A 24,243-nucleotide genomic window follows, 5' to 3' on the forward strand; every position below is an offset into this window, starting at 1 on the left:
TGTCACACCCCCAAACCAAGGATGGCGGAAACGTCCGGGGGTGGAGGACTTCATGTATAGTATCACAACAATGAGTATAATAGTGCTCAAAGTAATTACAACCATCATAAATATAATTGAAAAGGTTACACCAAAGTATATGTTTACATGTTTCAAATCAATTACATTATCATGACAAAATGAACTGTTTGACGATTTAACGTCCCATCCTCAAAATGTTGTTGGTTTTCCTGTTTCACTAATTTCCTGAGAATACAAGTAGTTTTGAAAAAAAAATGTCAACAATTAAGTTGGTGAGTTCATAAGAGTTTTGTATGAGAAAGAAAATGTTTTCCTTGTAAAAGCGACAAAGTATGCTTCCAAAAAATCCAATATTTTCTTTATTAAGTGAGATGAATACTTCTATGCTACGTAATAATGAACCCTAGAAAGACCCATAGATTCCTTCTATAATCGCCCAGTGTATATAAGTTATATAAAATTTAAATTAAATAAACCGTCGAATATAATGGGTCTGCCATAGGTCCACAACAAAACAAGGAACAGGAAGTAAGGCGGGCCCACCAATTCCAAATTGATTATGACTAGATTCTTATATAACTCTAGCATATACACTTAGCAATTATAGCTGAAGTCTAACATTTCTAGATGAAATATAGTTTTAATAGAGATATGATTCCAAAGAAAATCCTATATTTTCCCTATAAAAGTTATGTGGTCCTAAATCCCAGGACTGAAAATAAACAAGTATTTGCCATACTTAAAGATATAAAAGTGGTTTTAAATCGGCATAAAACCCTTTTTGATTTGGAAGTGAACCCCTTTTTAAAGTAAAATTTTCCATGTAAACTTGAAAGATAGTTAACTATCTATGTGAGTCGCTATAACCATACTATGACGAGAAATAACCTGCACAACGTTTTTCAGACGTTAAGATACTATGACTCTTGTCACCCGTAGACCTGCAGGTCCCACTGTAGCTAGCAGCAAGGTGTGGGGTGTCAAACCCAATATAGATCTATACACAATTATCACTCTCTCCCTACAAGAGACTTTGGTTATAACTTATAGGAATTGGGATCCCGTACTCGAACGTACGGGGAGAGAATTGCCTCACAACCTAACTTAACTAGTTTACACATGGTTTGATATTAAAACCTCTTCCGTGGAGGAAGTAAAATCACCTTTTCTGAATAAATTAGTGATATGAAATCCTTAAACTATTACTATTATAATTTATCACGTAGGATATGAAAACCCATTTGTTTTGAGAGTAAAACCTTGTTCATGTAGTAAAATCCATAAACTATGCTTATTGAAGTTTATTATATGTGTTCGAAATGAATGAGTAAACCTTATCATGAATGACTAAATTTCAGTTTATGATGATAAACTAACAAGATAATACATTCAATATTTAGAACTTATGGTTATACACTTTGCTCAACATATTACAAAGTGTTATGCAAGTTGTAAGTTGTAAACTAGTTTTAACCTTTCAGCACTGTTTTAGAAAAATCATAAAAAAATCATACGAAGTCGAAAACTGAATCCGTAAATTATGAGAGTTCATAAAATGTGTCTACTTTGTTCATAATTTTTATTATGATTTTTGGAAGTCTTTAACTTGTGTTAAAATGTTCATATTTACAGACTGGTCCGAATTCGTTTTTGAAATGATAGGCAGTTTTGTAAAAATCACCATAAATCGTAGAAAAAATGTATGGTGATGTACAAGTAGTCATTTTAAAGGTATGAACCTGAACTATCTGCACCTAATACGGTTTTGAAAACTAAAATGTTTAAGTTGACCAAAACAGTCCGTGAATGGAGTTAAACTTTTCTGATGTAAGCTGTTGAATGAGTTTAATTGTGTTCTTGGTGTTTAACTTGTATCCCCCCCCCCATTAAAACTTAAGAAAAACATAAAAATATAAGGGTATGAACTCGCCTTGAATGATTTTAGTAGATGGATGATGGAGAAAGGTAGTCTTCAACTCAAGAACACTTAGATGATGCTTGAAGATTCGAAGATCTAACAACAAATATGGTGATATTTGTGTAAGGAACTCATGATTTGAGTGAAGAAGTGTAAGGAAATCAAGTGTGGGAAGGGATTTACTTACCAAGGTAGATGAAGAACTTGAAAATCAGCCTTGAAATCTCGAAATTTAGAGAGAAAAGTGAGAGAGAATGAGTTTTTGCTTCTTGGTGAAGTATGAGTGAATGGGAAGAGAGATAAGGTTTTTTCTACCCTTGAGTCAAAGTGCTTGGCTGGAAAGATGGGGGAAAAGGACAATGAAATGACCAGGTATGGTGGAAGAACAAGGGTTGGTCATTGAGTGTGCATGGGTGGTTGCTTGTGTCATACCCTAAAGCAAAGTCAACACTCCACCCAAAATATCCTACCCACTAATCTTGGATAAGATTTACACTAAAAATGTGATTAATTATGAATTTAGGGGTCTTATATGTTAAAATATAATTTTGGGTGAAAATCCCGCGTTAAAATGATGAAAAACGGGCTTAAAATGAAGTCGTAGTCGAAAACCGGGAAATTGAGGCGAAGCTGCGAGGCTTCTCGCATGAAGGAGTGAAGGCGTGAGGGTTCGGTCCCTCCTGGTGCTGGACCCAAGGCGAAATGGGCTAGGAAGTGAAATGTGTAACAACGTAGTTTTCAAAACAAAATTTTCATTTTTCAACAACCAAATTACATTTAAAAACATTCTCAAAAGAGTATTTCACCATTGTTATTACTCAAAACATATTCCCAAGATCATAAACAAATATCCACATTATGTGTATGGTTCACGCCAATGCCTTTCCACGGTCCTCGCTAGTACCTGAAACACATAACACAACAACTGTAAGCATAAATGCTTAGTGAGTTCCCCAAAATACCGCATACAACACATACGCCACTCGAGGCTATAGCATGACCCTCCAGTCGTTGTGTCTCAGCGGGACCCTCCAGTCCTGTAGCTCGTTGGACCCTCTGGTCCGGTCATAGCTCGTTGGGCCCCCCCGGTCCGGTCAGCAACTTTATGGAATAAGAGGTCTTACTTGGCTCAGATCTACAGTTGGAATGCTTGTCTTAATGGTTTAAGACCAAGAGAAGTGAGAAGTGAGAGTCTGAGGAGTACGTCGTGCGTACCCCCAGTTATGTGCATCGTAGAGTCGAAAACCCCCATCGCATGCTTAGCCAACAATATGCCTAACATGAGGAGTTGTACGCCAAGCGTACTCGCTGGGGGATGACTCTCGTTGACTTTTGAGTTTTAGGTAAATTTGTGGACTTTTGGCTAAAGAGAGGCAAAATGGTATTTTTACCTTTCTGAGATTTAGTTGAGAGGCTCAGTCTAGCATTACGAGGTTATTAATATTAATTAGAGTTATATTGTGGCATATTTTAGGTGGAGTCTAGACCGGAAGTTTGGGTGCGAGACTTATTTGTTTTGTTGTGTGACTTATCATGTGGTAATTTATGTGTGACCGGAGGGTCTTATTTGTGTTTTTGACCTGAGGGTCTTAATTGCTATAAATGTGCATTCTCTCTTTGTGACTTATGTTGTTATATAATTTTGTGTATGTATATTGAGTTATGACCGCAGGGTCCATACCGAGACGTGAGACCGGAGGGTCTTCACTGAGACACATGACCAAAGGGTCCTTATTGAGACATAGCCACGAGAGGCTAATTTATTTGTGTATGTTGTATTTTGGAGAACTCACTAAGCTTCGTGCTTACAGTGTTGATGTAAATGTATTTCAGGTACATCTCATGATCGCGAGAAAGCGCTGACATGATTCTACACACTCATCTGATAATGGGGATATTTGTGGATTCCAAGATATTCTGACTTTGTTTTATGATGCTATGTATTTGATAATTATATTTTGTCACACCCCCGAACCAGGACGGCGGAAAAGTCCGGGGGCGGATGACGTCGTTGTATAGTACCATAACAATTGAATATGAATGAAACATAGCAACCAACAGCATACATTAAGAAATATCAACATACATTGTTTACGTATTGTGGTTGTTCATGAAATTACACAAAAGTGACATAAAGTATGAAATCCAAAATGCAACAAATCCGGTTCTTAGGTACCTGCTTACTGGTTCCCTGAGAATATAAGTCATTTTGAAAATCGTCAACATTGAATATTGGTGAGTTCATAAGCTTATTTGTATGAAAAGATATGTAACATCCTTGTTTGTAATAGTTTGTACGACTTCAGAAAATCCGATATGTTCTATGAAAATGGTTTGTAAGTCTCGTTCCAATACTATGAATATGTGTATGCATGTCCTTTGTTTTCTTTTGTTTCTAACGGTAAAGAGTAAGTTCCTAGAAAATCTAATATTTTCTATTGTATAAAAAAATGGTGGTCTTAAACCCAAGACCAATAGTCGAAACAATAGTATACCGAGAGTAAAATTGTAGTTTTATATTTTATAAAATCAGTGAAGTATAGGCTTCCCGTAAATCAAGATAGTATTGTTAATCCCTAAGTGATTTCTTATAACCATGCTTGATATGACTGTTATGCCTGAACGACGTTCTTCAGGCGTTAGAGTTGGTCAAATTTTGTCACCCTAGACTTGCCGATCTAACTGTAGCGAACAACTGAGGTGTGGGGTTGTCAATCTTGTATAGATCTATACACAACGGTGTCGCTCTCCCTCCTGGAGACTCTAGTTATAATGCAAGACTTAAGGTGTATGCTAGGTAGGTACGGTAAAGACAGTGTCTCACTAGAGCCTTAACGGATTTACGCGAACTTTGACTCCCATTATTAAATGGTGAAAAGGACATTACTAGTGTAAATTTATGACCGAAGTTTTATGACACGCGTTTTACAGCTATTATGACATACAGTTCCTTTCTTATGCTTTAAAAGCTTTATGACAGGCAGATTATGACACACGAATTTTTTTGTCAAAAATTATGTTTTGTTTACCATTTTGGTTAAATTATTTATAATACCTTTTTATAATTAATCCTTTATGAACATATATAATAGTAACATATGTTGTAAAAATAGTATAATACCTTAGGTTTTAAGCCATCAACGTAGTGACACATAGTTACGACTATTTAAAAAAAGACTTATTTTTAGTAAAATAGCAAGCTTTGTGGTTTGTTTAACACCTCATAACCAGTTTGTAAGTTTGTAACACAAAATATTCTACTTTGTTTGACTCTAATATGTCACGATTTTTGCAAACACATATAATACCGTTGAGATTTATTATCTTCAAGGATTTGTGTAAAGTATGAGAGTTAAAAATGCATATGTCCAAAAGTTAAACATATTTGGGCACAACACCCATATGTTTTCCATTTTGAGAGTACAAACATGACCACAAACTTTTAGAACACAAGGATGTCATCAACATTTACTTTATGATTTTAACACACGTTAAGAACCTTTTTATTCAAGTACTTGTTCCATTTTCAACCCATAACTATGATGCATGCAAAAAACCAAAGGGTAAACGAGACTTGACTTGTATTCTCCCCCCCCCCCCCCAAAGTACGAAAAACATGAAAATATGGGGGTATGAAGCTCACCTTGATTTCGTGTGGTAGGAAGAGAAGAAAGAAGTTGTTGAGCCTAGCTTTGTGTAGCTTGAAGACCACTCGAAATGGATGATGTTCTAAGAAGCATACACACAAAAATGGGTGTGTAAATGGAATGATCTTAACACTACAAGTATATAAGCTCTAGAGTTTTACAAGGAACTTACCAAGTTTATGAGTTTTTGAAGAAGAATCCTCGAATATGTCAGACACACACGAATTTTTGAGAGAGGAATAGGAGGAATTTCTTGAGAGGAAAGTGGGTGGAAATGAAATTGTGAGGTGTGTGTGTGTGTGTGTTCAGCCGCAAACATAAGGGGAGGGGGGTTGAATTTTTGATGTTTGATGTGAATCTTGCTTAGAAGTGTGATAGTCCAATGCTTTGTTGTTTGTGGGGTAAAAATGAGGCGGTAAGTCATTTTGCCTTTTTTTTTTGTCTATTCCAACCGAAAATCCATAGGGTTTTTGGCCATGATGGCTTCCCAAGGGGGTTTTCGGTTTTAGGGTGGCCGAAAACACCCTATTTCATTCAAGAGTTTGCAGTTTTTGAGAGTATGAATGGCTTTTGGGCTTAATTTGGGTCCCATAAAGGGTTTTCGGTCCAATAAGGCCCAAAGGAATGGGTTTCCAGCCTATAGTGTTTGGGCCGAGAATTCTTGGGCCAAGTCCCAAAATTTATTGGGCTTAGCTATTAGATCAAGTTTTGGGCTTCCCTGAGGCTATTTCAGCTTGATTCACAATGTATGCACGTATGTATTCAAATAACATTGTAGTTTGAATTTCACTAATTTGATGTTATAAAGTTACATAGTGGAAATTTTTGTACATGAAACACCATCTAAACCCTAATTTGCTAGATTTGACATCATCCCCCCGTTAGAGGAAATTTCATCCCAAAATTTGTTTTAAAATATCCTTCAAGAACTAGGGAAAAGATGGGGGTACTTCTGCATCATTTGGTCTTCGTGTTCCCAGGTGAACTTGGGTCGTCGCTTGACATTCCGTCGGACCTTCACAATGGGAATGCGACTTTGTTTTGTTCGTTTCACTTCTCTGTCCATAATTTCTATTTGTTCTTCAACGAAATGGAGATTTTCATTCACCTCGATTTTGTCAAGCGGGACAACGAGAGTCTCGTCAGATAAGCATTTCTTTAGGTTTGACACATGAAAGACAGGGTGTACATTGTTGAGTTCTGATGGCAATTGTAGCTTGTAAGCCACCAGACCAATCCTGGTAAGGATTTTGAATGGTCTGATGTATCTTGGATTCAACTTTCCCCGCTTCCCAAAGCATATCATCCCTTTCCAAGGAGATACTTTTAGCAGTACGCGATCACCCACTTGAAATTCCAAAGGCTTTAGTCTTTTATTCGCGTAGCTCTTTTGTCTGTTCCTGGACGCTTTTAGTCGTTCCCTAATCTGTATGATCTTCTCAGTCGTTTCTCTGATGATTTCGGGACTGGTTAGAGTGTTGTTTGATACCCCTCCCTTTGACAATTGTGTGTCTCCTACCTCCGCTCAACAGAGAGGTGGTCTGCATTGTCATCCATATAGAGCCTCGAAGGAGCGACCTTGATGCTCGTGTGATAGATATTGTTGTACAAGAATTCAATCAGTGGCAAATAGACATCCCATGTCTTGCCAAAGTCTATCACACAGGCCCTTAGCATATCTTCTATGGTTTGGATGGTCCTCTCACTCTGTCCATCTATCTGGGGATGGTAGGCGGTGCTCATATCGAGTTGGGTTCCCAACGATCTCTGGAGTGATTGCCAAAATCACGATGTAAACCTGCTATATCTGTCAGATATAATAAATTTTGGCACGCCATGCAGTCTCACAACCTCCTTTATGTAGACCCGGGTCAGTTTTTCCATTTTATACACTTCATTTATTGGTAGGAAATATGCGGATTTGGTCAACCGATCGACAATCACCCAGATGGCATCCAGCCAGTCTGTCATTTTGGGCAACTTGGTTATAAAATCCATTGTTATTCGCTACCATTTCCACTCGAGTATCTCCGGTTGTTGTAGGAGTCCCGAGGGCTTTTGATATTCTACCTTCACCTTGACGCAAGTCAGGCACTTGCCCACGTAGGTAGCAATTTCGGCTTTCTTATTCGGCCACCAATATTGTTGTTTGAGATCCAAATACAATTTTTCGGAACACGGATGGATGGAGTACTTTGTCTTGTGCACTTCATTCATGACCACGTCCCTGAACCTACCAAAATTTGGGGTCCATATCCGGTCCATGAGGTAGTAAGCTCCGTCCTCTTTGATCGTAAGGTTCTTGTCCATCCCACACAAGGCTTCAGTTGCGATGTTTTCCTTCAAGGATTCTAGTTGGGATTCCTTGATTTTCGAAGACAAGTGGGAATGGATGGTCATTGTTAGCATTCTTACTCAGCGACCCGAGTATTCTTTCCTGCTTAGGGTGTCAACCACCACGTTGGCTTTCCCCGAATGGTAACGGATCTCACATTCATAATCATTCATCAGCTTAACCCATCATCATTGCCTCATGTTTAGCTCTTTCTGGTTCAAGATATGTTGGAGACTTCTGTGATCCGTGTAGATGGTGCAATTTGTACCGAAGATGTAATGCCTCCAAATCTTTAGCACAAACACAACTGCTCCTAACTCCAAGTCGTGTGTGGTATAACTCACCTCATGGGTCTTTAGTTGCCTTGACGCATAGGTTATAACCTTTCTGCGCTACATAAGTACACAACCTAATCCTTGATTGGATGTGTCGCAATAAACCACAAAGTCTTCTGTCCCTTCTGGGAGAGACAAGACAGGGGCGCTGCATAAAGCTTGTTTCAAAGTTTGGAAGGCAACTTCTTGTTTCCTCTCCCAGATAAAGGGTACACCCTTTTGGGTTAAAGCGGTGAGTGCTTTGGCAATCTTGGAGAAATTATGTATGAACCTCCGGTAGTAACTTGTGAGGCCTAAGAATTGCCTGATCTCCGTTGGGGTTCTTGGGGTTGCCCAACCTTCAATTGCTTTGATCTTGGAAGGGTCCACATGTATCCCCTCTTCATTGACCACGTATCCCAGAAAATCCACTCTGCGAATCCAAAACTCGCACTTGGAGAATTCCGCGTACAGCTTCTCCGCTCTGAGCGTTTCCAAAACTTGTCGTAGATGTTGGTTGTGCTCTTCCTTGCTTCGAGAATAAACCAGTATGTCGTAGATAAATACTATCACAAAGTTGTCAAGTAAGGGTCAGCAGAATCGGTTCATCAGGTCCATAAATGTCGCTGGTGCATTTGTCAGACCAAAGGGAATTACCATGAATTAATAATGCCCATAACGAGTTCGGAAGGCGTTATTAGGAGTATCTTCTTCTTGGACCTGTAGTTGGTGATATCCGGACCTTAGATCTATCTTGGAAAAATAACTTGCTCCTTGCAGCTGGTCAAACAGATCATCAATCCGGGGAAGAGGGTATCAATTCTTGACAGTGAGCTTGTTGAGCTCATGGTAATCGATACACATGCGAAACGAACCATCCTTCTTTTTAACAAACAAGAATGGAGCTCCCCAAGGAGAGAAGCTTGGTCATATAAACCCCTTGTCTAGATATTCATTCAATTAACTGGAAAGCTACTACATCTCTGTAGGAGCTAGTTTATACAACGGTTTGGCGATTGGTGTGGCTTCGGGTATCAAGTCGATCCGAAATTCGACTTGTCGATCGGGAGGTATTCCCAAAAGGTCTTCAGGAAACACGTCGGGAAAATCACGCACTTTCGGGATGTACTTGATGTCCCTTTCTTCTTTCTTTTAATCCACCGTATGGGCTAAGAAGGCATGGTTCTTTTTGTGCAAGCACTTTTTTGTGCCCTGATGCACGAGATGAGATGGAGGTTTGCACCGGGTTTGTCACCGTAGATAATCAGGGTTTCGTTGTTAGGTAGGTGAAGATGAATGGCCTTCTCGTAACACATAATATCGGTACGGTAGGGGCTTAACCAATCCATGTTGATGATCACATCAAGCTTCTAATAGTAATCGACATTAAGTTGATTGGAAATGAGTGATGATTTAATGTTAATGTTCACCCTATAAATATGTGGTTGGTTGTTTTGGTTTCCCCATTATCCATTTCCACCGTGAAAGTTTCATTCAATTTTTGGGGATTTTGATTAAGTAAGTGTTTAAATTTATGACTCACAAAACTTCTTTCTGCCCCGCTATCAAATAAAATGCATGCATATATGTTGTTGAGGAGGAACGTACCCGTGACTACCGTCGGATCTCTTGTATCATCCTCATGTCCTATTGATAGGACTCTGCTTGTTCCCCCTGCATTCAGATTGTTGGCCTTGGGACAGTTTCTTTTGAAGTGGCCAGTCTCTCCGCACCCATAACACGCTTGACTTGCCCCAGTGTTGTTGGGTTGGTTGTTCTGTTGTGTCGGTGCCTTGCAGTATCGGGCAGTGTGTCCTTTCTTGTTGCAGGTCGTGCATTGCATCTCCGTGCAGGCTCCATGGTGGTGGAAGGGGCATTTGTCGCATTTTGGCATATTTCCGGCATATTGCTTCGTGGGATCTGATGTGGCAGGAGTAGTAGCGGCGTGAACCGTCACTATTTGTTGCTTTTTGGAGGGTTCGTGGGTTGGTTGTCCTTTCTTCTTGTTCCCAAACTTCCTCTTGTTCTCGTTTCCCTTCTTTGGTTCCGTTGCAGGAGTCATCGTGCCCTTCTATACCTCATAATCAATAAGTTTTTTTCGGCAAGGCGCTTGGCACTGTCAAATGTTGTGGGGTTGACAGCAATCACGTTCCCTTGGATCAAGGGAGACAGGCCTCAAATGAGTCGTTCTATCTTTTTGCCCTCCGATGTGATCATTATGGGGCACAAGATCGTCAGTTTGCTAAATCTGGTTGTATACGCTTCGATGTCTGAACCATGGTTTTGAAAACCGGACCGGATTGGCCGGTTGAACTTGTTTAACCGGGAACCGATGTGGAGACCGGTTTTTTAAGGCCCAAAAATCGCCATGTAACCAAACCGGAAAAAACCGGCGGTTTGATCAAAACCGGACTAAAACCAGACTGGTCCAACCGGACAAAAAATCGGTTTACTCAAAGAACCGATTATAAATTTTTAACTGCAAGTAGAGGGGCCCACACTTTAATGGGTGAGATGCATTTTTGCATTGACTGACTCTTGAGGTGCCTTGTCCTTTTATACAACTCTCAGACCCTCCCAATTTATTTTTTTAACGATGTGGGATGTAATCAGTAAACAATCACTATTGAATTTGCATACTCGTCTTCCAACCTTCAATACTAACTAATATTTGTATTATTGTTTTTTTTACTTTTTTGTTACCTTTATAATAGAATTTTAAGAGTAGATATAAATTAATAGAAATAAGATATTGTTATTTCATTTTAAGATTTCAAAATCCTTATTTATATATATATATATATATATATATATATATATATATATATATATTAGGCGTTAATGAAACTTTTTACAGGAACCTTTCACAAAATTCCCAACTAATAGTAAAATTATCAACTAATCAGAATAAAACAGTACCCAAGGGTTCACAAGCGGCCGAGTATTTATTCCAGAAAGGCTTATTCGATCTAATCGTACCACGTAATATATATATATATATATATATATATATATATCCAGTTTAACCGGTTTTTTTATGCCGGTTGAATCGGTCGAACCACTTGAACCATCAGACCAGTAAGACGACCAGTTCGATGTCCGGTCCGGTTTTCAAAACATTGGTCTGAACCTTCCATGGTAAGATTCCAAAGTTATTGTTCTAACTTCTGGACTTCACCTTGGGGGCAGTACTCGAAGAGCATCAGAATCTTGAGGTCCTCCCAACTCATGGAATTTGCTACCGGGAGGGTCAGGGCCTTGACATGGTCGTTCCACCATGTAAGGGCCCAATCCGCAAATGTACAAGCTGCAAATTTCACCTTTCTCAGTTCGAGGCAAGCGCATATCTCGAACATTGATTCAATTTTCTCAAACCACCGTGTTAGGGCGATGACACTTCTGCTTCCGTTGAAAGGCTTAGGCTTGCCGTTGACAAAATATTTGTGGGTGCATTCTTTTGGTTGACCTCGGTTGTCTTCCTGATTGGAGCTACCTGTACCATTCCCGCTTCTGCCTCCATTGGCACCATTGTTGTTAATATGAGCTAGAGTCGCAATGACCGCTGCCTAGAATGCGGCCGAATCCATTGGTGGTGGAGGCGACGGCGGCAGTGGTGCTGTCTCGTTGTTCCTTCGTCGAATATATCTCTGTGGCGGAATTCTACTGCCACATGTGGAATTTGATAAGTTTTTTGATAAGGTTACGCGGAGGATAATGGAACATCGCATTCAAAAATGTCAGGTATAGTGATTATCGATCGTTATTTTGTACATACAATTGAAATCTTGTTTTGCTAAATAAAAATGAATATATAAGACATAGCAGATAACAACATCCATAAATAAAACACATGCTTGTTTCATTAACAATGAATTTTTGATACATATCTTTTTGGAATTTTTGACCTTTATAAGGTCTACAATACATCATGACAATAATCTGACAGCATAAGGACCCTACGAATAGTATAATCACTTAGACATAGGGTCGGTCCTACATGCATAAAAGAAAAGAAAAGGGGTAGCACTAACGCATACTCAAACATCTAGTCTATTAATTGGTGAGTAGGATAGATCCTACTCACATCGAGTCGTCCCCTGTGGTGCCTAGGATGATGTAGAGGTGCCTTGCAGCTCGGCCAAATTGCGTTCGACTACCCGCACCCTCTCCTCCAGGCAACATGCCTCTCCTGATATTCCCTCACTTCCGCTCGTGCAGTAGTAAGGTCCTCGACGAGCTGATCCATGGGGTAGTAATCCCTCTGGAGATCTCGAGTGTGTGCGGTAGTGACCTCCAGAGCAGACCTCATCTCCATGACTCGATGGGCTATCGTCTGAGTCTGGTCCCCGATGTCTGTAATCCACCGGACCATAACGGGAAGTGCTCGGTCCGCTGGCCCTCCATGGCGAAGGTCGTAAAACCCTCGCTCCATCCTGAATGGTGGACGTTGTCCCTAGTGTCGGCTCCATCACTCCAGATCGTATGCCTAGGGGGCGTAGGGTCATTGTAGCCCAATCGGTGCACTTTTTCCCTCACCATATAAGGAGGGTCGATAACTTCAGACTCGACATTCGAATCATCATCCTCCTCCTCATCGTCGACCTCCTCATCGATCTCTTCATCGATCTCCTCTTCTTCAAACTCCTTCATGACCTCTTCCGGATCCTCCTCTATCCATCCCCTGTTCCTTTGGTTGGGGAAGTAGGGATCTCTTGGGTGATGGAAGCCTGCCATGGCGTCTGCACGAGAATATATAAGCACAAGAGGACATATTAAAGATTCACAAAATGTTAAATACTCCTATAATATTTTATGTCTTTATGTTTTTTTCATAGACCCTTTTGGTCATATATCAGAAAAATATAGTTGATCATGCTATATTTACCCTAGATATGATTACATAACCGTCTAGGTTTAGTCGCGATGTCCAACTCTTCTTATTATTTTCTAATATGCATGTATGTATGTACATTTTTATAAAATACTTATATTTTTAAAGTATACTTTTAGTCATAGTGTTTTAGTCCCATTGTATTTATAGTTGTATATCTTGTATGGTTAGATATACTAGTTCACTATAACTAATGCTCTGATACCAATCTGTCACACCCCCGAACTAGGACAGCGAAAATGTATGGGGGCGGATGACGTCATTGTATAGCATCATAACAATTGAATATGAATTAAACATAGCAACCAATAGCATACTTTAAGAAATATCAACATACATTGTTTACATATTGTGGTTGTTCATGAAATTACACAAAAGTGACATAAAGTATGAAATTCCAAAATACAGCAAATCTGGTTCTTAGGTACCTGCTTACTGGTTCCTTGAGAATACAAGTCATTTTGAAAATCGTCAACATTGAACGTTGGTGAGTTCATAAGCATATTTGTATGAAAAGATTTATAACATCCTTGTTTGTAATAGTTTGTACGACTTTAGAAAATCCGATATTTTCTATGAAAATGGTTTGTAAGTCTCGTTCCAATACTATGAATATGTGCATGCATGTCCTTTGTTTTCTTTTGTTTCTAACGGTAAAGAGTAAGTTCCTAAAAAATCCAATATTTTCTATTGTATAAAAAAATAGTGGTCTTAAACCCAAGACCAGTAGTGGAAACAATAGTATACCGAGAGTAAAATTGTAGTTTTATATTTTATAAAATCAGTGAAGTATAGGCTTCCCGTAAATCAAGATAGTATTGTTAATCCCTAAGTGATTTCTTATAACCATGCTTGATATGACTGTTATGCCTGAACGACGTTCTTCAGGCGCCGGAGTTGGTAAACTTTTGTCACCCTAGACTTGCCGGTCTAACTGTAGTGAACATCTGAGGTGTGAGGTTTTCAATCTCGTATAGATCTATACACAACGCTCTCCCTTCAGGAGACTGTATTTATAATGCAAGACTTAAGGTGTACGCTAGGTAGGTACGGTGAAGACAGTGTCTCACTAGAGCCTTAACGGATTTATGTGAACTTTGACTCCTATTATTAAATGGTGAAAAAGGACATTACTAGTGTAAATTTATGACACATGTTTTAGAGCTTTTATGACATACAGTTCCTTTCTCATGCTTTAAAAACTTTATGACATGCAGATGATGACACGCAAATTTTTCTGTCATAAATAATGTTTTGTTTACCATTTTGGTTAAATTATTTATAATACCTTTTTATAAATAATCCTTAACGAACATATATAATAGTAACATATGTTGTAAAACTAGTATAATACTTTAGGTTTTAAGCCATCAACATAGTGACACATAGTTACGACTATTTTAATAAAAAGACTTATTTTTAGTAAAACAGCAAGCTTTGTGGTTTGTTTAACACCTCATAACCAGTTTGTAAGTTTGTAACACAAAATATTCTACTTTGTTTGACTCTAATATGTCACGATTTTTTCAAACACATATAATACCGTTGAGATTTATTATCTTCAAGGATTTGTGTAAAGTATGAGAGTTAAAAATGCATATGTCCAAAAGTTAAACATATTTGGGCACAACACCCATATGTTTGCCATTTTGAGAGTACAAACATGACCACAAACTTTTAGAACACAAGGATGTCATCAACATTTACTTTATGATTTTAACACACGTTAAGAACCTTTTTATTCAAGTACTTGTTCCATTTTCAACCCATAACTATGATGCATGCAAAAAACCAAAGGATAAACGAGACTTGACTTGTATTCTCCCCACGAAAAGTATGAAAAACACAAAAAGATGTGGGTATGAAGCTCACATTGATTTCGTGTGGTAGGAAGAAGAAGAAAGAAATTGTTGAGCCTAGCTTTGTGTAGCTTGAAGACCACTCGAAATGGATGATGTTCTAAGAAGCATACACACAAAAATGGGTGTGTAAATGGAATGATCTTCACACTACAAGTATATAAGCTCTAGAGTTTTACAAGAAACGTACCAAGTTTATGAAGAAGAATCCTTGAATATGGCACACACACGAATTTTTGAGAGAGGAATGGGAGGAATTTTTTGAGAGGAAAGTGGGTGGAAATGAAATTGTGAGGTGTGCGTGTGTGTGTGTGTTCGGCCGCAAACAGAAGAGGACGGGGGTTGACTTTTTAATGTTTGATGTGAAGCTTTCTTGGGAGTGTGATGGTCCAATGTTTTTTTGTTTGTGGGGTAAAAATGAGGTGGCAAGTCATTTTGCCTTTTTTTGTCTCTTCCAACCGAAATTTCATAGGGTTTTTGGCCATGGTGGCTACTCAAGGGGGTTTTCGGTTTTAGGGTGGCCGAAAACACCCTATTTCCTTCAAGAGTTTGCGGTTTTGGAGAGTATGGATGGCTTTTGGGCTTAATTGGGTCCCATATAGGGTTTTCTATCCAATAAGGCCCAAAGGAATGGGTTTTCGGCCTATAGTGTTTGGGCCGAGAATTCTTGGGCCAAGGCCCAAAATTGATTGAGCTTAGCTATTAGATCAAGTTTTGGGCTTGCCTGAGGCTATTTTAACTTGATTCACAATGTGTGCACGCATGTATTCAAATAACACTGTAGTTTGAATTTCACTAATTTTATGTTATAAAGTTACATAGAGGAAATTTTTGTACATGAGACACCATCTCAACCCTATGTTTGTTTGTTGTGACATATCTGACACGAGATGGTGTTAAAAAACTATGTTTTTTGGAATTTTAAAAATGAAAATTTTGTTTGAAAATTTTGAGTGTTACATCAAGCCCATGATCTTTTAGGGTTTCCTTCGTATTTAAGCATCTTTAACCTCATTTTAGGGTTTCTTATCAGCCCCAAACCCTCTTTCACCTCAGAAAAACCCTAGTGCCCATCCTTGCTTGATCTTTGGTGGTTTTGGAGTTTCTATTGGATTGGAAGGGGAGGGGGGAGAAGAATAAGAAGGTGGTATTGTGTTGTGGCTTGTAAGGAATCATCAACAACATCACCTTACATTATTTCTGGACCATTGTAAGTGATAAAGCTCCTACCTTTATGGTTATATAAGGCTATATCTAAGTTTTTTTACCACTTTTCTTCTTGATTGAGCATGTTGAGTGAATAGAAACCATAATATTGGCAACTTTATGGGTTAAAAGGGCCTTAGGAGAGTCTCGGAGTTCAAATCTAGGAAATGGTTGAGTTTTGGAGCATTGCATGAAAGTTGGATGTTTTTTGTTCAACTTTGGATCTAAATGAGTTCTAGACATGTATTGGAAACATATGTGTTAAAAGCATCGATTTTCTAGTGTATTAAGAGGTTATAAGACCTTTTGGAAAGTTAGAGTTCAAGGCTTATTGGATTAAGGACTTAAAAGTTGGATTTTTGGCCTCAAACTATTCTCACGACGTGAGAAACAAGGTCTCACGACATGAGATGTGGTTTTCGGATTTTGGGCCTTGTTGGTCCCTAGTTTTATGTCTTTGGTCCTTCTTGTGTTTGGGCCCATTTGGATATTTGGGTGTCTTTTAGGAAATGGGGCCTTCTTGGATTAGGCACATGATGGGTTTTGGGCCCAATTAGGAAGTTGGACCATATTGGGCTTTTTGGTGTTATTGGTTTAGGCCTCGGATTTTAGGCCAAGTAAGGAAAGGGGTAAAATGGAAATTTACCCTGAGTGTTAGACAATCGGACTGGGATTCCAACTATGGGTTGTGGACCAATTATTAATTGGGTTTTATTTGATGTTGTTAGCGCGAGGATTTTCGGGATAGTCAGTGCTTTTATCTGATATATTCAGCAACGTGAGGCGGGTTTCCTCCACTGTATCCTAGGTCGAAGGCACCGATTCTGACTCACTAGTTTATGATATAGTATGATGATTGTCTTCGTGGGTTTCCTCCACTGTATCATGGGTCGAAGGTCAAAATACCCAAAATACCCCTAGGTCAAACTTTGGTCAAAATCCAGGTCAAAGACAACCGAGTGAACCGGGTCAACTCGGTGAGTACGTTGGGCGTACTCAACACGTACGCGGGGAATACTACGTGTTTGATCAAAGTCGAGGGGTTGACCACGTACGTGCATCGTACCCTTTGGTACGCCCAACATACACAATTGTCACCTATTCTTCCCATTAAGAGCTTAATCCTTAAGATATTTGTCCAAAATCCATATCTAGCCCTCAAAATATGTTCTTAACCATAAATTTTCCAACTTTATGGTTTTGCATGGCCATTAAGACCTCAACATCAAAACCCCTAGCTTTTTGACCCATTAAGTAGATCATGCACGGAAAGAAACTAATACCCAAGATCACATTTTTATGACTTATAACACCCTAAAACCTATTAAAGGACAACTCAAAAGTCCAGGAGTATTCCATACTCACAAGGATCAAGATTTAGGACAAAAAGGTGCCAACTTTAAGCTAGAACTAGATCTTAATGAAATATTCATCAAAATTTGAGCTTTATACCTCCAAAAGATGCAAAAAGGTGAGTAGTTGCTGGATCCAAAGTCTTGAGTGAAGCACCACAACTTCAAGGTTCCTCTTTCACCGCCAAGAGCACCAAAATGACTCTTCAAGCTTCAAAATACACTCACACGTTTAGGGTTTCGAAATGAGGGCAAAAGAGGGATGGAGGCTGGATTTAACGAAGGGGTATGGGGTTATAATGATGCTTAAATATGGTCTAAACCCTAAAATTTAGGGTTTGAACCCTAGCCACGTACACCCAACATACGCAACATACACCCAACGTACACAAGCTTGGCACAAAATTACGAAAATGCCCCTTGGGACTAAATTTGCAAACCATACTCAAATCAAAGGTCAAAATGGAATACGTGGGAATAAATATGTTACAAAACATCAAAGTGAAATCATAAACATTCAATGTAGATTAAATCTATAGGGGATGCATTGCGATCAGACTGGGCCTTTTTTTTAAACCGAAAGCACCTAAAAACATTTAAACACAAAACCATCAGCACAAAGCTTAATGAGTTCCCCAAAATACCACATACCATACATATATCGGGCCCTACCCCGGTGTTCATAATGGGCCCCGACCAACATACATACAAACACATGCAAGAGTCACAAAGGCAACTAGCATCCTACCAACATAATTTAACGGGCGGCATTGGTGCCTTCGACCCACAAATACAGTGAAGAGAATCACCTGAACTACTCAATAGAAGCTCAACGGTTACCTCAACAATAGCACAACCAACCCAAGTTTCCTAAAATCCAAACCGAGACCAATCCTTAGTCAAATACTCAATTTTACCCAAGTTTGATCAAAACTCAAACCAATCAAAAAGTTAACGGTCAAAACTAAGGTTAAAATTCCCAAAAACAATCCTCCACGTTATGACCTTCCTTGGCCACGTCATGGGCACAAAATGCCAAAACAGTCGATGTTTCCCTAGTCGCCACGCTGTGACAGCCTAAGGTCACACCGTGGGGACTGGTCTGAATAGCACAACGAGCTTAATCCATTTTATTCCGATTTCAAGAGCTCCAAAGCTCAGATCTGATCCTTTCCAAGGCCTTAATGGATAATGTGACATCCCCAAATTCATGGTCATTTTAAAATTTTTATTTATGCTTATTTTAAAATCAGAGTATCGTTTTTAAAGAATAATATTGCGGTATTTGTTCTCAGAAAAAAATGATAAATATATTATCGAAACATTTTCGAGGAAATGTATTTTGTTTATATTAAAACTTTGGGATGTCATCTTCAATACAAAAACATAAGCATAAACAGACTGTTACACCCATAAAATTCATGCCAATTTAAAACTTTCCAAAACATTTAAAACCAACAATTATTACATATTTGTTTTCAAAATAGTCTATATCAGATTTTTTCCCATAAACATAAACAAAATATGAGGAGTTGTACGATCATGCCTTGGCCTTGCCACAATCCCCTGATATACCTGAAACCATAAACTAAAACTGTAAGCCCGAAAGCTTAGTGAGATACCCCCAAAATACCAACTCATGTAACCATAATCATATCATATCAACAAATACAGATTAACATGCATAATGAGCCTTTAGCCTGACTAGACCGACTCGTAGGGCCTACAACCTATCTAGACCGCTCCTGAGCCTTCGGCATGATTGGACCGCCTCGCAGGGCCTACAGCCTATCCGGACCGCTCACCGGGTATGTTAGCTTGCAGCAAAAAGCAGGACCGCCTCAACCAACCCCCAAACAGACAAGCATGTGCACATAAATATCATACACTAACTCATATCATAACAGGCAAATCGATCTAACAGATCATTAATCATAGTAACATCCCAATAACCGGGATACAGACCTAACCGGTCACTAACATACATCATCCTATAACCAGAACTCTGACCTAACCAGGCCACTAAACATACCACCATGCCAACTACCAGGATGTACTCAATAAACATATCATGCCATAATTAGATATAAATATATAAAGGGCCAGCCTTGGTGCCTTAGACCCATTGATATAGTGAGAATAACTCACCTCGCAACTGTCGACTCGAAAGATAAGCTCAACTCTCGGATCACCACCTCAAACTCCAATACGTATATTCGCCACACAACCATGCTCATAAGTTCCCAAATTTCCCAGAAGTCTAATTGTCGAACCTTGGTCAACGTCAAATTCAAAGGTCAAGGTCAACAATCCATGTTGGCCTAAACTTGTCGAGTACCCTCAGCTACTCGCCGAGTTCCTTACATAACTTGCCAACTCGCCGAGTCACAATAGTGACTCATCGAGTTCCTACGGTTTGTGGCCATAAACTCCTTGGCCAACTCATCGAGTTCCTCTTGCAACTCGCCAAGCCTATACGTGTCTGAAGGTTGGGAAAACCTTAGCTGACTTGCCGAGTCACTCAACTGATCAGCCAAGCCCACAACAATCTTCATCGGACTCGCCGAGTTGACCATGCAACTCGCCGAGTCCCTTCATTCCTTCATCCATACAGATGCTTTTTAAGCCATGTTAAGGTTCCAAATTGTAGATCCAACTTCCCAAGGCACGTTTATCATGTAAAGTTGCAAACTTTACGTGCATGCAAAGCTCTAAAGTCTTAAAATGACAAAACCAATCTTGTAAAGAAGTCTCACACTTGAGGGAAGGCTCATACTTGTCAAAGCTGATAACTTTATGGACCTAGAGACTAAAAAGAGATCAGATCTGAAGTTGCAACTTCAGATCTTAGCTCAAACACAAGAAAGGCTTCCTAAAAACCCACCCAAAAGAGATCTAGGAAGAAATGAGCCAAGGTAACAACTTAATAAATTCAAAAGGGTGCCAACTAAAGTAGATATTTTATTTCCGCGAGTTCCTTGCTTCTAATCACTTGTTTTCCCCAAGCTTTTCTCACCAAAATCCTTCCTCAAAGCTTAAATACACCAATGAAGCATACACACACGAATTAGGGTTTTAAAATGTCAAGGGGTTGTGAAGGGGAGGCTGGGGAGGCCAATGATCCTTTAAATAGGATGAAAACCCCCATAAATTAGGGTTTCATCATCTAGCTCCTACTCGTCGAGTCCCTAATTAGACTCGACGAGTAGGTCACTTAAGCACGTGGACCATCCCGCTGCTACTCGACGAGTCGGGCAACCAACTCGTCGAGTAGACCTTGAAATCAAGAAAAAAACTTATATAAAAATCAATACCTGAGAATCGGGGCGCTACACAGACCTTACATTCATCTACACTAGTGATCTACGTCTCCTTTAATCTCTAAGTGTAATGTAGCTTCGTATCGACACCTAGGATACAAATAATCTGAGTCGGTCAGGTTGGGAAACCTGGTGAGTACATAGGGTTTTCAACCCATAATAATAAAGTTATTATGTTTCATCATCAAACAATTAATCCAACTTCCTATCCCTATCATCTTCTTTATTCTTAAGGATCTACCCTAAGAATCGTCATTCATTCATTCATTCATAAGGATTGTCCTAAGGAATAGACATGAAGTCCATCGCTATCGGGGCTTATCTAATAAACATGAAGTCCATAGATGCCGATGTTAGCTATTAGACAGTAAGTCCATAGCTACCAATATTCATCTATAGGGCACCAAATCTATAACTGCTAATGTTCATTTGTAAGACACTAAGTTCATAGCTGCCAATGTTCATTTTTAAGGCACTAAGTCCATAGCTGCTAAGGTTTATCTATCTAACACTAAGTCCATAGCTGCCAATGTTCATCTATATCATCTTTCATCTCTCATCATTTATCTACCCATCTTTACCCAATATTTTTATAGGTATAAAATACATATACAATTTAAATGAAATAAAACATGTATATTTTGTTCATCCAACATAGAAATCAAGAACACAAATAATATGCACACATAGCACGTAATTTATATTAAATACTTCATATGTATGTGTAAGATGAAAATAACTATGCACTCACTTGCTAAAGTGATGATTCCAACTTGGACAACGCTTCGATTCTAACAATATAATTTCCTTCGGCGAAACCGGGAGGTTTGGCTAAGAACCGGGCTCTACAGGGGCAGAACTTCCGAGCCAAAAGCTCTTCTTCTCGGAGCCTTTTGGCACTCCGGGTGCTTTCATCTAGCACTTACAAGTTACTAGAGGTTGGCGGAGGTTTAGAGAGAGAGAGAGAGAGAGTGAGAGAGAGAGAGCTTGCGGTGTGAGGAAAATGAGTGAGCCTCGCATGGTATTTATAGGCTGAAAATGGTTCAACTCGGCGAGTTCTGAGCCTCCAACTCATCGAGTTGGGTGCCAGGTGTCACCATTTGGTGGCAAGGCGTGGGGAGGAAGCAATGGCTTAGATCGCGCCACGTCACCCACTTTGTATCATCCCATCCTGACTTCTAAATTTCGTACCTTTCGCATATGAGCTCCGTTTTTGACGTTTTTTATATTCACGCATAAGTATTGACAAGATCTACAACCCTCCTTTTGACTCCATCGGCTAATTCTCGACAGATTTTAAATTTAACAGTATAAGAAGATTACACTGTTTACCAACTGGTCTGAACAACTTAAGGAGCTTAATCCTTTTTCTTCCAATTTTAGGAGCTCCAAAACTCATATATGATCATTTCCAATGTCTTAATGGATAAATTTTCTAGTTTTATCCATAAGGAAGGTCCAAACTATCAAGATGTAGACTTTAAGTCTCAAAGGAACCAAAAAATGCATATTTCTTAACTCAATCTATTAAGTCCAAGTCTTCAACTTTTAGATATGAATCAACAATATGTCTAGATGGATAAAGTTTCCAAATTATCCATAATAATGCCAAAATCTTTCAAGATCTAAACTTTAATACATCAAAATAGCCTAGATGATCGAGATAACTTGCATGGCTAAAAGGGAAGGCAAAAGATCACAACTTTCCTAGTTCATAAGGTGCAAGAAACATTCCAAATTGATCAAAAGATGTTGAAGTCCACTCAACTCCAAGATCACCTATAAAATGGACCAAAAGTGCCAAAACCCCCCAAATGACAAGATCTAAAGAACTAGATAGCAAGATTGGAACTTTATAGTTACAATAGTCCAGAATTGTAGTGTCTTTGATGGATCCAAGCCCATACCCAATTATAAAGTCATATACCAAATTTGGCCTCATCTCGTTAGATACCTGGTTAATAAATACCCAACGGTTTTGCGGACATACTCGCAAGTATTAGGCATTTAATATATTAACAAGTTAAAATCTACAAAATGAATCTTTCATTACTTAACACCCAGTGACAATCACATCCAATTTTTTTTAATGGTTTTAATTTCTAACAACGTTAACTAACTTACTATATAACAAATGTTGCAAAAGTATAATCACGATAAACAATTTAAAATATTCAAATTTCATGATAAACAATATTCAAATTTCATGATAAACAAAACAGATCATAATACAAAAATTAAAAACAATATCAATAATTTCCACTTTCAAAATTAAATAGTAATTACATAAGAAACTTTTTAATTATAATATCCCAAATAATATTTTACTATACATGTATTAATAATAAAACCCTAATACCACAACCATCATTGACCTGTATAATTTTTTAGAAAATATTTCATACTCGGTCTAATGACCATTTATTTGGCCCAAAACATGTCCCAAAGTTTTGGGTTTAGTTTTTCTTTCTTGGGTTGAGTATTTTTGTATCTCTTTATCTATTACTAGTCACTATCATGAGAGCATAATGGTTGGGGAGTAATATTGCATACATGAGAGGTCAAAGGTTTAAACCCTAAAACATCTAAAATATCGACCTTTTACATAGGTTTTACAGCGGGGTGGGTTGATATGAGCCACTCGGATGATACGATCTATCATTTTTTTATTTATCAATTTATTACTATCATCTGACAATTGACAACATGTTAACAATAACACTCTGCTGATTTTTTTGTGTGTCATACTTAAAACAAGAATGCAATGTTTTCAAAATTTTAATTTGAGCTGAAGGGAAGGGAAGAGGGATAAAAGGAATATTTTTTTCCCTTTGCTTAGATTAGACACAAGCAAAGTTCAAATATTTACCAATTCAATAAAGATTACGACATGCAAATAAAAAAATATATCGTTTTGATCTTTAACCAACAATTAACATTATATATTGAAAAATTATATATGTGACAACTTAAAAGGAATAATTTATCCCTTGCTTATATGTGAGTGTGTGTAAAAAAAAGAGAGACAGGTTCACCAACCCCTCGATGCGATTAATCATTCCAACCTGTCGGAACCATCGATGAAGGAGTCGTTACACGACGATACAACTTGTACTGCCCCAACCCACAACGGAATCCGCAGTCGATTACCCCCTCCCTTAGATTGTATGCGGTACTTTAGTTACTATATATATATATATATATATATATATATATATATATATATATTAAAGTTTTGAAAATTTTTAACAGTAAAGTGACACATTTTTTGTCACATTTGGTCCTCCACTATTTATAATATTGACCATTCATCTTTATGCTTTTGTTCACAAACAACTCTTTAACTTTTGTTTGAATTTTTCTTAACCCTCGCCTTTTAT

This window comes from Lactuca serriola, chromosome 4 (genome assembly GCF_051521515.1).
Source record: "Lactuca serriola cultivar US96UC23 chromosome 4, Lser_US96UC23_V15, whole genome shotgun sequence".
NCBI lineage: Eukaryota > Viridiplantae > Streptophyta > Magnoliopsida > Asterales > Asteraceae > Lactuca > Lactuca serriola.